The sequence below is a fragment of the Perna viridis genome, chromosome 14 (assembly GCF_037379345.1).
Source record: "Perna viridis isolate PV_CMFRI_1.1 ecotype Kerala chromosome 14, ASM3737934v1, whole genome shotgun sequence".
Taxonomy (NCBI): Eukaryota; Metazoa; Mollusca; class Bivalvia; order Mytilida; family Mytilidae; genus Perna; species Perna viridis.
The window spans coordinates 22,870,091-22,881,984 of record NC_142458.1 but is presented as its reverse complement, the minus strand read 5'-3'; the positions used below and the strand labels follow the sequence as shown (position 1 = coordinate 22,881,984).

Sequence of the window (11,894 nt, the reverse complement as noted above, 5' to 3'; positions counted from 1 at the left end):
TAATAAGCAATGACAGAAGTAAATTCACCAATTATTAATAGACTGATTTAGAGATTATAAAATGGAACAGATAAAAAAGAAGGCTATTATCTTCCAAGTTAAAACAAAAATTCTATACCTGAAAAATAACACTCAATGAAGTTTTAAACTAGACATGCAAAAGTTTGAAAGAAAGAGATTGGAAAAAAAAAGAATAGCAACTTTAACGTTGGTGTAGATTGTGTTTTACAACTGGCATTGAAGCAACAGACGGTAATTTATTTTTTTATTTTTTTAAACGAATTTCTATTTAAATACCCAAAATGACCCAAGCGTTGAATACTTGTCTTCTCGGTCTCCTAGAGTAATATTAATTGAAAGGTAAGAAATTTACTTGGGATTTTAAGGACTTGTTATAAATTATTCGTATTTTAATTCAATATTATTTAAAACCCTGTAGAATATAAAATATGTTTTAACCTCCCATAAATCCTTTACTTAACATTTTTCATACAAAACATATATATGTACATATTCTACGATATCGGTTCATCGAGTCTTTATTAGAAATTTCGACATTCATAAAATATAATTAAAAAAAAACATTAAAAGTACAAGATAAAGCCGACCGCAGCCTTTTATGAAATTAAACAGACATTTTTATGTTACTTTATACTATCCAAAAATGTTGTGACTAATCAACCTGCCATCGTTAACATTTTTAAATTTTGGGTTTCACAAATTTCATTCAGATTTTGCATTTCATCTGCTGTATTCTACGATTTAAAAAGTTATGGTAAATCAGTCCACCAATTTTTTAAAATATTTAAGTATTCGCTATCGATCCCACTATAAATCTAGTGCATCAATTTAGCGCTTTCTCCTGGACTTTTGGATCAAAACTGAGTGCTGTCATTAAATTATTTCATATCGTCATGAATGATGAATAATGTAAATCAAACAGTAATCAAGGGAACCAAGGTTATAGCGGTAATCAAAAGAACTTATTCCAGGGACAAAGACGCGACATGGAAAACAGACATACACAACAAAGAACATAAAGTAAATAAAATCATACATACAAAGTAACAAAAGCAAATGAGCAACTCGGGCTCCACTAAAATCATGGACCAGGTGCACCGGTAGGATAAGCGTCCTCTGCACTTCTAGAAACACCCGCCGAGTTGCTCATAAAAATTCATGTGAATTCTGGGGTTCACGAAAGAGGAAAGGAAAACTTTCAAAACGTTCAAGAGAATTACAGCAGTAATGGTAATGTAATATCAAAATCGGAATACGGAAAAGAAGAAAATAGATATTACGCATTGCACTGATGGCGACTTGACGTTCACTGGCGGGAAAATACGGAAATCTCAACTCGTCGTTAATTATTATAAATTTTAATTTTGAAAGAATAAAAGAAAACAAAAAAATATAACTTGAAATGAACTAATCATAAATAAAGTAATTTTCAATATTACGAAGTCGAAGGGACTGAAGCATCAATTCCACTGGCACTGGAGGACGGGATACAGATCTTTTTCATTTTTAAAATCTTATTTGAATGTAAAATGCCTATATTTTTAATTATATCACCCATAAAAAGCCATACAACACATGTCTGAACCGCTTTTAAATAATTTTAATGCTTTGATATACTTGCTTTTCTCTGAGAGGCCCCGGGTTTGATCCTTGGCATCTCCACCTCTATATTGTGCCTCGTGCAGGTCCAGTTGTCAAAAATTAGGCCTGCAGTAGCGCTAAGCTTGTCGTAAAAGGCGACAGAATAGTGCTCAGAAACCTAGCTGGGGCTAGGCGCTCTCCCCCCAGAGCAACTGGGATGTGTGCCCTGGATGGAGGAATGGGGTACCCCTGGCGTGTTACATTTCTTGATGCGATGGAGCAGCGTAGAAAATATAGTTGTCACATTTTGAAACTTATATATATATATAAAACTAATAAAAATATACAAATGTTTCTTATTTTAATTGATATGAATGGTGCGTGTTAAGCTTACCATTAACTGCTAAATGAATTTAAGTTTGTAATTAGGCAAATATTACACAATAACGGCTTGTATCTTGAAATATCAAAATTGAAGATTTCTTGCTATAAAAAACATGTTTATATAACTTCACTACAAATAACCTTAATTTCAATTAACAGATATTTCACTGAGGACGCAGGTAAATATTTTATATCTTTTTTTGTGTTGTTGTTATTCAGAAGATGAAGATTTCTCAATTTATCCAGATTCTGTTACTTGTCTCGACGGCTTTGTTTACCGGTAGAATACGTTGTGAACGGAGATTTCACAGATATGGCGGCAATAGAGTCTTCGGCAAAAGATTGCATACAACAGGGATGACACAATGGAGGTAATTTTAGAATGTCGTACTAAAATAATTTGCGAAGTGTCTGTAACAAAAACTAGCATTAACTATGAGCAAACCTTAGTTCTCATGTGAAGACATATTCGAGCACAATTGGTGATATACGTATTCATATAAACAAAAACAAAAAAAAAACGAATTAAGAAAAAATCAAAACAGAACAAAAAACACAGAAACCTTATTATGAATAGATATAGCTTCATGTCCTTAACACATGGTGAATTTCCAGTTGCATTTAATCATGCACGCATATTTACAAATAGTTCAAAATGTGATATATGGTTTGTATACATTAGCTGTTGTGTATTGTGTAATGTTACAAGATTCCTTTAGCACTAATATCTTTAAATAGTTTGATAATTATCTAATGTCAAATGTACTTTTTAACCTATTTTGGCTGTTAATTTGTTTTTGTGTTCTGTTGATTTATATTTCTGTCCTCAGGAAAACGTTTGGTTGAAGAAAGGAAACAAGAGGAATGCTGTTGAACTTCAATAAAACAAAATTCTAATACTGTTTCCATTTTTTCTGCATAATACCTATTACAGAAAATGGTTGGACTGTTTGAAAGAAATGAATGCTATACACCAACACAATACCACAAAACCACAAGTGTCACCATATGTATAAGGGTTAGAAACATAATAGACCATTTTCTGATAACAGGCAACAGTTTTTGGTTCCTTATAGTTACATACATTTTTGTTGTCTCTTAAACCATAATCATTGCCTTGAACTAATCTCAACCATTTTCACTTTGTCCAAAAATACCTAGCTCTTACCTTGATACCTGCATATACAAATGTGCATGTATCAAGGTAAGAGTACATGAATGATTACTTCGGTTGTTCCTAGAGCTTCAACTGTATCTAGTTATTCATACTGCTTTTCATTGTGTGCTTGTAATGCCTTTTGTACTTCCTCCTGTTTTTTATTCACGTTTCTTACCTCCTAAAATGAAAAGCGTATTGAAAAATTTTAAAACAGGAAAGTAGCTGGTAGTGGTAGACAGTTACAAACTATATAAATGTTTCATGTGCATACAAGTAATACATGTACATTGTTACATCAACAAATCACGAGTGACTTTTTTCCATGTTCTTCAGTATCACTGACACTTAAGTAGAGATTGATTACTTCTTCTTCCTGTGATCCCGTGCAGGTCCGGGAGTTAAAAGAATAGACCTGCAGCAGCGCTAACCTTGTCGTAAAAGGCGACTACATAGTTCCCAGAACCCTAGCTGGGGTGGAATGGGGTACCCCTGGCGTGTGACATGCTGGGGTTGTCAGGCTATAATACGGAAAACCAAACCGCAAACCATAGTGATGCACCGTGTTGGGAAAGATGCCACGTTCCTCGCACAATAAAGAACCCTACTGTTGTATTCTCCCGGAGTAGGAACCATAGGGCTCCGTCACAGGAGGCTAAATTGCCCGACCCTACCCACCTCTCCCTATTTTCAGTGGTACTCAAAATAAAATTTGTCGACCCCATTGTCCTTGTGTCCCATCCCTTTTTCATTTCATCATCATTTCTCTTTCATTTTATCATCAATTTCATGTTCATCGTCTGAATATAGCTGAAATATTGCTGCTCGGACGTTAAACCCCAACAAACAAAAAAAACAAACAATCAAAGAAACAACAATCTTCTTCCTGTGCCCACAATAGAAAACAATTACAATATAAATAGTTTTTTTAAGTTATATGTACAATGTACATGTTTATCAATAATACATGTATATAGAAACTAAAGACAGCATTTACTTTGAGCTCCTTTATGTTTTGCATACAGTTGTGTATGGCCCAGGATGACAGTATTTAAAACAATTTCTTCAAGTATTTGGAAAGAAATATTGACACAGTCACTTTGCATTAAGAAATAAGTGATAGTTTGTAAAGCCGTTCAATAAATTCAAAGATAGAGGACACATTTAGTGCATGAACAGGCCTGGGGCTATTGGATTGTAAGCTTGTCCGACACTGACTTTAATTTCATTAGCAATTTCCAGAAGCGAGGAATCAAGAGAGATCAAGTAAAAACATTTGGACTTGATAGCACATGTAGATCTGGAGGCATTTTCAATAAGTATGTATATTGTTTAAATCATTATTCATGATTCTTAATAAGAAAACACAAAACAATAAATCATTGATATTTATTAACTAAAAACCACTGGAGTGCACCCGGTTTTAAGACACCTTTTGTTTTTCATTATTTCTAGATCTGCATTGATATTACTATTAATATTTATGACCATGGCTAAAACCATAAGGGAATACATGTATGTCCATCCCACCGGGCCCTAATCATCACTGATCGGACTTAATTGATCAAATGTACAATGTAAATATTGACATTTATTTCATGTTCATCGTCTGAATATAACTGAAATATTGCTGCTTGCCTGTGCCTTGGAATGAACATTCAATCCATCGAGTTGTTTCTTATGCATCTGTATTGTTGTGAAATATGAGGATTTGGTAACGGACTGTACTTAGATAAAACAACGAAATGGCCAGGCAACCATCATCGTTTAATATTTCAATAATGAATTTAGATATACAACAAAATATTGATTAAAACATAATTTAACAATACAGATAGCATTTTAACTAAAACTATATTGAATAGATGGACATTGAAGATTGCATTTGGATGATAGTTTTGCAGATTGCAGTCACTGTCACTATCAATATGTTACAGATGGCGAACAATTCGGAGATCGCTTGAATATCGCAACCAACGAAATATCTATCTCAACGTACACTAGAATAAAGCAGTCATCGTGGGCACACAAACATAGAGTAGAATTTAGGGTCACCACAGTGGGAACGACAGAAGATGACAAAAAAAACTTATACTATTCATGAAAATAATGGGCAGATGCAGCGAAATATGATGAAGGACAGTGCAATCAACTCGTGATTACTGTGTCAACCACCATTCTGAATTGAGGTTCGCCGCATAGCTGTGGCCGTTTGAGTTTGATCAACCAATCAATTTGGCAAGACGAAAAAATTCCGCTAGCATATTTATACTGCATATGTAATTTACAACTAACCCATGACTATAATTCTAATACAAAAACATCTAATCGGGCACTATTCATTTAATTAAATTAGTTATTTGTGGTCAACTCTTAGACTACGGAAACATTAACACTAGGATCATAAAGAAACTTGTATTGGTCCTTCTTGTAAAGTGTTGATAAATCCTTTACATACAAAGTAACTAAAATCATACATACAAAGTAACAAAAGCAAATGAGCAACTCGGGCTCCACTAAAACCTGGGATCATGGACCAGGTGCACCGGTAGGGTAAGCGTCCTCTGCTTTTCTAGAAATCAGTTTTCATGTCGCAGATGGATACACCATAACGATCCACGAGTTCATGATGACGACCATAAAACTTCTGTAGTGACGACTTCAATCTTGCAGCAACATAACACTGTTCTAGAAGCTTTTTTGTTAGACTTCTAGCGCGATACAAAAAGTCTGCGTAGTTTCGGCAAGCTCTGGCATAACGTATGAGTTTTGATATGAACACTCCATACGCAGGTGTAACAAAAATCTTTCTGTTGCGTACATGGAGAATCACCACTTCGATCTTCACACAGAATTGTCAGAATAATCGTCTCTTTGAAAATTCTAAAAGTGTCACAGCACAATTCGACAAAACTAGTCAGCTCTTCTGACAGTTCTGCAAACTCTAATGAGAGAGCCAGCTCTGCTTCAGTCGTCAGGATAGCAAGCGCTACGACAAATTTTTTAATATAGCGAGCGCAACTATTATAACTGTCAGAAAAGCCAGCTCTCTGCTTTACAAATTCCGATTTTGTCGAAACCTTCTCCACTTTTGAGCTTATTTTTCGTTTTATAGCCACTCTCGTTTGTGAGAAAAACGATTGTACAGTTCGTTGTATCTGTTGGACATATTGCAACGATTTTTTTTTTATTTTTCTATAGGTTAAACAACTCACAATTCAGCAAAAAAAAATAAATGTCATAATGTCAACTGTTCAACTCAAGAATTTTTAAAATTATAAAATAGAAACAAACTTTAACATATATGTGCGGTTTCTACAAACGTTCTTAGCAGAATAATGCAATAATTTGAAATTAGTCTGAAAATTCCAATTATACTCATGGAACTTGATTACTTCAGATACTGTAAACTCAATACTGTAGTCATATATTAATATATACTTAGGAATCGATTGAAAAAGACAACAATTTGTGATATTGTCACTTTTATCGAATGGGCACATCTTTCAAGTATACACCATGTAGTCAAATGACCGATATGGTCTCTACTTTCTGAAAAAAAAAAGAATTACCAAATTAAAAGAACAAGACTCATTTCCTGGCCTGCAAATGACACTGAATGTGAGAGAATAATCCTGTCACAGGAGATAGAAACTTTAAAAAATGCCACTGAGTAACTGAAGCAAAAACAGTTTAATACCAACAGAGGAGAATACCAAAAATGCTAGTATTCCACAAAACAGATTTAAGAGAGATATCATAAGTAGTAGGAGTTGTGAAACGTAGGTTTTGATTTCGGAACTACGAGAAATTAAGTCAGTGCTCGAAGAAAGTAACGAAATAGTAAATAAAAACCCCAATCAAGGTAAAGCGATAACCTCGACTGTTAGTGAATGGTTTGAAAAATCATTTGCATTGTTAAATGCAAACGAAAACGCTAAAACCAAGTTTGGAACTATGACTAACAACAAGTTTTGTTCTGCGGTCCTTGATAACCTATTTGTATTGCGGACAATACCAAACATAGCTTTTGATGCTATGCCTGTTTCCCTCTCGTCGTATTTTGATAGTCTTTCTTCCGGGGGCACCATTGGGGTACCTTTCCAGGTCGTGTAAATATATTTTCTAGTCGTTTTACATCAGCAGGCTTTTATTTTACTGGACAGTCTGATACTGTGAAATGTTATGCATGTGGAGTAACTCATAAAAATTGGAGATGAGGCGAAGATCCACTCGAAATTCATAAACAATTAAACCCTAATTGTCCACATTTACAAAATATTTATCCTCGAAATGATACTCGAAATACAGCTTCGGTTGATGTAAATAGAGCTTCTTGGGATACTTCTGAACGCAATGTAATAGAGAGAGTAAATGGTGATAAAAATATTGAAACAGGGACTTTACATAACAACTGTATTGGACAGATTCCTATAGGAACCGGAAATACACATAATCCCAATATTACAGTGAATGGTAGGAAAAATGAATTAAAAAATAGTTCGCAACACAGTTCTACCGATATAAATACAGAAACTTAGACGCAAAATAGCGCTGTAGCTTGTTCTCAAAATAGGAATGCATGGAATGAAAAAACTACAAATAAGTCAAATACATATCTCGGACACAGATGATATCGCGAGCACAACGAAAGAAGTGAATTCCACCGTACTTCAAACATCAGTGGAAATGAACTACATGTAACGCAGATAAATCAATTTATGGCTGCTACAAATATTGCCAAGCCCGAGGAAGACATACAAAATTTAGGTATCAATTTAGATAAACCAAAGTATCCAAATTACGCTCCAATTCAGGTGCGAATCAGTTCCTACCAACACTGGCCTGGTTATTTAGACCAGACTCCGAAAACTTTGGCTTCAGCTGGTTTTCTTTACGCTGGATATAATGATTACACACGGTGCTTCTTTTGTGGTGGAGGTCTTCGCAACTGGGAGGCTGGTGATGATCCGTGGGTAGAACATGCCCGATGGTTTCCGAAATGTGCATATCTACTTCAAAACAAAGATTCAAAGTTCATCAGAGTAGTACAGCAACAAATAATGGTAAGTGCAACATTTATAATACAAATCTAAAACGAATGTATTTTTAGCATTCAAATTGAATGCACACATTTTCCAGTATTACTTACCTTCAATTCTAATATATAACAGTAGTTAGAGATACAAAAGTAATTCTTCTTTAACCTTTTTTTTCTCTTCACATGCAGTTATATTGTGTTTTATTCGTGTAAGCTTTCAGAATAATATTGTTGTGATATGTAAGTGATATTTGTGACTTATGTTTTTTTTCTTTTTTCCCTTTTAGGCCGAACATAATAATCCACAAAATACTGGAACCAATTTATCAACGCAAAATGAAAATCAACCAAATCAGACGCACGCAATGATAAACAGTGCAAGCAGCCAAAACCTGTTGGAAACGGTTGCTGCTAGGTCGGTACTTGAGATGGGTTACTCCAATGATCACGTTCTACAAGCTATAGAAAAGCTAAAAACTTTGAAAAAGGGTATGTTGACACAACGTGAAAATAATATCTTAAATATACATTTTGTTAAACCGATGTCCACTTGTCCGGAATGAAAACCGAGTAAACCTCATAAATATCAAAGCATATGTCGTTTCCAATGATTTAATGATGGCTTCATTTTGTCCTTTCAGGTTGTTCTTTTTAGCTATCCTGGCTAAAGGCCACGTAAGCTAATGCCATCACTTGGTGTCCGTCGTCGTTAACAATTTTTCAAAACTCTTTCCCTTTGACCAATTGGAACTAAACTTAGTATTAATGTTCCTTGGGGTATCCTGCATAGAACTGATTTGAGGATTTTTTATCTTTTTCCAAAACATGGCCGCCGTTACTAAAAATAGAGCAGCGGTCAGAAAGTAGTTTTTGCGTATATATCCAAAACCGTTCGGTTTAGCCAAATTCTTTCATTAGCTGAAATGATCCTTATTATTTGGACTACAAAAATCTTCAGGGATAAAAATCCGTTCGAAACAGTTGTTTCTAGGTCGGTACTTGAGATGGGATACTCCAACGAAAAAGTCCTACAAGCACTGAAAATACTTATTTTTTGGAGACATTTTGGAAAATTATTATATCAAATTACTTATGAGTTATAGGTAATATACATGAATGTATTAAGCAACTTATAATAATAGACGAATAGCAAATGTTGTGCATAAACAGTATGTCCAGCGGAAGATCACATGCATACTTCTTGTCCTTGCCTCGGGTCACACCAACTTTCCTTGGTCTTTATTAAGGGACGACAATTAGATTCTTAGGAGGGCTGGCAGATTGTGAAAATAAATAATCTTTCTCTGATTCTGTAGGAAATAAATGATCTGGTCCAACATATCGAAAAAAAATAATCTGACTTAGCAAGTTGATAGAAAATACATATTCTGACCATGGCTTGTGAATTAAAAATAAATATTAAATAAATATTCTGACCTGCGCAAAACCTACCCTCGCGAAAGTTTCATAAATTAAAAAAGTATACATGTTTAAATACTCCACAAGTTTTAAACAACACCCTTATAATCCCCAGTGGCAATATCATTAAATACAAATCATTCCTTTTAATCGCATACCCAATTTGTCAGAAGAAAATATGCAATAAACATGAGTATGTCTTTATTTACTCAAACAGCGTATTTCTATGGTAAAGACAACAAATTCAATACAATTTACATATATTCATAAGAAGTTGATTAGTGTACAAACATTGAATGGAATAATATTGAGTCACATTCATGATGAGTTTCTATATACATAAATTTAGAGAACTACCTTGGAGACAACATATTGTTATTCATCACATAAGTTTACATTTAATGTTAAGAACAGGGGGTAACAAGCTATTCATCAAAGCTTTCAATTGAATAATATTTGGTCTTTTAACAATTTTTTCTTCTGCGAGAACGGTTTTTGGGTCATAATAAAATGATTTGCACTTAAACAAATAATGGTACTCATCCCCAATATTTCTCGCATTACATAAATGACATTTTCTATTTTCTCTACTTGTATTTTGACAACGCCTACTTTCAATGGGAAGGTTATTAATCAAGGTTTTAAAACTAGAAAGACTAATTTTTTTTTTTTCATTTAAAATTCTGACCCCGTGCAGGTCCGGGTGTTAAAATAATATGCCTGCAGCAGCGCAAACTTTGTCGTAAAAGGCGACTGAATAGTGCTCCGAAACCTAGCCGGGGCTAGGCGAGCTGCTCACAAAGCAACTGGGATGTGTGCCCCAGGTGGTGGAATGGGGTACCCCTGGCGTGTTGGGAAAGATGCTACGTTCCTCGCACGTTAAAGAACCCTACTGTGGTATTCTCCCGGACTAGGAACCATAGGGCTCTGCTACAGGAGGCTAAATTGCCCGACCCTACCCACCCCTCCCTATTTCCAGTGGCAATCAAAATTTGTCGTTGTGTCCCATCCCTTTTTTCATTTCATTTTCATTTTATCATCCATTTCATGTTCATCGTCTGAATATAGCTGAAATATTGCTGCTCAGACGTTAAACCCCAACAAACAAACAAAAAGCAATTAAATGGAATCTTCTGTATATAAATGGCTTTACTATGGTTATGAGTAGTTGAATATTGCCAATTGTCGATTTCATTCATATATAGATATGCTAGTTCGCCCACTAAAAAGTTCCTCGCAACATTTCCTGCTAAATTTGGTACGTATTTCAAGTCAAGGAATGCAACCTGTCTGGTATAGTAGAGATTATGGATTTATAGAAAAAATGAACTTTGCATTTTTCCCTTAATTACTCTTTAATAAACATAAAAAAATGAACACATGCTTTGATAAAGAACCAAAACCTCATAGTTTGGTAACCCGGGTATGCACATTAAATTTTCATAGACTCTTTTATGAGTTTGGAAAATAAAAAGTTTAGCAAAGGTTATAAGGAAAATAAATAATCTGACTTGTACCAAGCTGACCTGCAAAAAATGTCAGCATCCCCTTAAGCATCGTCACCTTACAGATACTTGACTTGAAACTGGTGAATAATTTTCAGCGCAGTTATTAAAACATTGGATTTGCATGTTTTGTTTTGTTTTGTTTTTGTTTCTATTCTTGTATTTGCTTTTTTTATTGATTTATTTTTTTGGTTGCTTTTTGGTTTTATTTGACAGATACAGCAGTATCAGCTGAAGAAATTGTGAATGTGTTATTAAAAGAGAATGATGAAGGAAGCAGTTTATCAACTAACTCTAATCATACTACACATGAACTAGTTTTAGCAAGAAACTTCGTTAACCAAACTACCCCAAACAGAGACAAAGTGGAATCAATACATTCAACTAAAAGGAATATTCCGTCTATGGAAAACCAGACAGGTTCTTCAACAGAAATATCTTCAAGTCAGAGAGCTTCAGAGAGAATGTCAACCAGTAATATACTGGCATCAGCACTTAATGGTAAGGCAATGATTTTTCTACACAACAATACCTCAAAATTAGTGTTTCTAATTTAACCTGGAATCCACGTTCATGTTCATGTTCAAGACATATGTTTGTACGTGAAAGATATGCTCACTGATTCATAAGACCAGTCACTGATGTACATGTATATACCATTGCAGATGCATGTACATGTAGACTAACCAAAATTGAAATATAAGGGTATAATCTTCTGATTCTGACAAGGGGTTGACACATTTTGTAAGTTATAATATAATGAATATATCATGAAGTGGTGATACAA

At 34.4% G+C, this 11,894-nt stretch overlaps 1 pseudogene across 1 annotated transcript; it reads left to right on the top strand.

Annotated features, from left to right (window-relative positions):
- The first annotated feature begins 6,805 nt into the window (after window positions 1-6,805).
- On the top strand, window positions 6,806-11,664 carry LOC148598670 (baculoviral IAP repeat-containing protein 2-like; annotated as a pseudogene). The gene is made up of 5 exons (XR_015918353.1): window positions 6,806-6,815; window positions 7,289-7,611; window positions 7,786-8,208; window positions 8,471-8,672; window positions 11,324-11,664. The product of XR_015918353.1 is annotated as a baculoviral IAP repeat-containing protein 2-like (transcript).
- Window positions 11,665-11,894: the final 230 nt, after the last annotated feature.